Source organism: Microtus pennsylvanicus, chromosome 4 (assembly GCF_037038515.1).
Source record: "Microtus pennsylvanicus isolate mMicPen1 chromosome 4, mMicPen1.hap1, whole genome shotgun sequence".
NCBI lineage: Eukaryota > Metazoa > Chordata > Mammalia > Rodentia > Cricetidae > Microtus > Microtus pennsylvanicus.
The window spans coordinates 35911712-35914532 of record NC_134582.1 but is presented as its reverse complement, the minus strand read 5'-3'; the positions used below and the strand labels follow the sequence as shown (position 1 = coordinate 35914532).

Here is a 2821-nt window from a genome sequence, read left to right as displayed (position 1 = left end):
CAGAAGCTGTGTTTGTGAGTGGTAGCTGGAAAGAGTCCCAACTGCCCCAGCCCAGCTGTGCTATATGTCAGGGAAAGCAAAGCTTCTAGCAGAGCTCCACCGCAGGATTTTGTAGGATACTAATTATTTTGTCGGCTTCTCTTGAGGAATACTGATTTTATTATTTTTTTTAAAAGGCTTATCTGTAGAATCTCCTCCAATCCCAGTCTAAGATTATTTCCGTCTTAATTAGCATATCAATGGGTACTACAGGATTAATAAAAGATTACCCTTGGAAGGTGCTTAGAGTTTAGAATGTCCACACTCCTCTTCTCATTTCATGTTCCATTTTGGAATCCAGTGGGTACCCTCTTGATTGCAGCCCTGAATATATGTGTTGGTGGCAGCTGCTAAGGGAATAAGCGGGACACAGCAGATGTGCCAACAACTAGGGTGGACTCGGCTCAGATTGAAATTGCTTTTCAAGTGAGTCTGAGCCAAACAGCTCTCAGACATCCGTACGTGTTACTTTATTAAGCTAAAATGTTAGTTAAAAACACAGTAAATGTATGCTAGACTTAGTGAGCTTTAGAAATATTTCAAATATCTTGGTTGGAAGATCAAGTTTAAAAATAAGGGGTTCCACTTCTTTCATCAGGTGGCCTCATTAGAGTGATGTCATCTTTAAACCCTGAGTGGCAAACCCTGACACACTACCATGATGCCCGGGAAAGACAGGGCATACTGGAAGTCTAACGGCTTCCTTAAGAGCATCCAACTTTTGGATGATTGCTCAAAATGCTGCACTGTGGGAGCAGACATTGTGGGTTCCAAAGAGATGCAGCAGATCCACATGTCCCTGTGGGGGAAGGGCTGTGGTGCTGAGGGACAAGAACACCATGATGCTCAGGGCCATCTGAGGGCATCTGGAAAACAACCCAACTCCAGAGAAAAAGCTTCCTCATATCCAGAGAAATGTGGGCATTGTGTTCACCAAGGAGGATCTCCCTGAAGTTAGGGGTATGCCGCTGGCTAATAAGGTGGTGGCTGGTGCCCATCACCCTGTGTGAGGTCACTTGCCAGTCCAGAGCACTAGTCTGAGGTCTCGGAAAACCTCTTTCTCCCTGACATTACCACTAAAAATCTCAACGTATGGAACCATTGACATTCTGAAACAAAATAAAAGCTAGCGAAGTCATGCTGCCTAGCATGCAGAATATCTATCCCTTCCCCTTTGGGGTAATCATACAGCAGGTGTTTAACAGCACAGTTTACAACCCGGAAGTGCTTGACATCACAGAGCAGACTCTACACTCCCACTTCCCAGAGGATGTCCGAATGTTGCCTGTGTTTGCGCATTGGTTACTGGACTGTTGCATTATTGGCACACTCTATCGTCAGTGGGTACAAGCGGGCCCCGGCATTGTCTGTGGAGACTTAGTATGCCTTCCGACTTGCTAAAAACCTCAAGGCCTTCCTGCCTGCTCCATCTGCATTGGGGGGCTGCTGCCCCCACCCCATCACTGCCTTTTTTGCTGCTGCTGCAGCCCCAGCCAAGGCTGAAAACAAGCAAGAGTTGGAGGAATCAGATGAGGATATGGGATTTGGTCTTGTTGACTGATCCCCTCAAAGGAACCAACCCAGCCAGCTTAATTTGAGAAACATAAAACCACTTCTCTCACAGAAAAACGCACAGAAAAGGCTAGCCTTTTCACAGAGTCTGAATCAAAATCCAGGGAGCCTGCATGGGACTGACCTAAGCCCCCTACATGTATGTAACAGTTGTATAGCCTGGTCTACTTATGGGACTCCTAACAATGGCAGCAGGGGCAGTCTCTATTGCTTCGGCTCGCTCCTGGGCACCTATTCCTTATATTGGATTGCCTTGCTCAACTTTAATACAAGGGGTGTGGCGGGAGGAGAGGGCGATGTTTAGTTTTCCTGCAACTTGATATGCCATGCTTTGTTGATATCCATGGGAGGCCTGCCCCTTTCTGAACAGAAACAGAGGAGGGGTGAATTGGGATGAGGCAGAGGGGAGGTGGGGGGTGTGAAATAGAAGGAGAGGAGAGCAGGCAAGCTGGTAGGGCTGTAAAATAAAATTGAAACAAAAAACAAATTTAAAAACTGAAAAAAAAAGGGGTTAGGCTTTCATGTATGCCTAGGCTCCGGGGCACATGCCACCTGCTATGCACTTCCTCTCTGTCGTCCCTGGCCACATAACTTCCCTCAGACAGAAGGTGGTCATCCTTTAGTCTTAGCCTCCATCACTTCAACCAAAGCCTTTAGGATGATGCCCAGACTAGATTCAGATTGGAGATTCCTGTTTAACTTATTTGAAGTTCAGTGTAGTGGTCTGGAGATTCCCGGGCTCCTCAAAGTGGTTCCTTCTATTTTTTTTAATAAATAATATTTATTTTTATTTTACATGCATCGGTTTTTATGACTGCATGTTTGTGTGTATGATGCTGCTGGATCCTGGAGTTACAGACAGCTGTGAGCTGCCATGTGGGTGCTGGGAATTAAACCCGAGTCCCCTGGAAGAGCAGTCAGTGCTCTCAACTGCTGAGCCATCTCTCCAGTACTGACTTGCAAAGATTTCCTTGAGGCAAGCACTCAGCCCTGGTGGAAAAGGTCACAACGTTTCCCTTTTCTGTATGTTCCCACTTCGAGCGTCACAGACACAGCCAGCCATCTCTTTTCGCCCTTAGGATGGGCTTGGTGGACAACACTGAGCACTCCCTGAATCCACTTCCCATGCAGGTTTTACAAGAGTTTTTAATGAGCTAAAATCCTTCTTCTATTACAGGACTGTGAGGATGACAGGGTATGATGGCCACAC

General features: G+C 46.4%; 1 pseudogene; it reads left to right on the top strand.

Annotated features, from left to right (window-relative positions):
• Positions 1–700: 700 nt before the first annotated feature.
• On the top strand, positions 701–1600 carry LOC142848652 (large ribosomal subunit protein uL10 pseudogene; annotated as a pseudogene).
• Positions 1601–2821: the final 1221 nt, after the last annotated feature.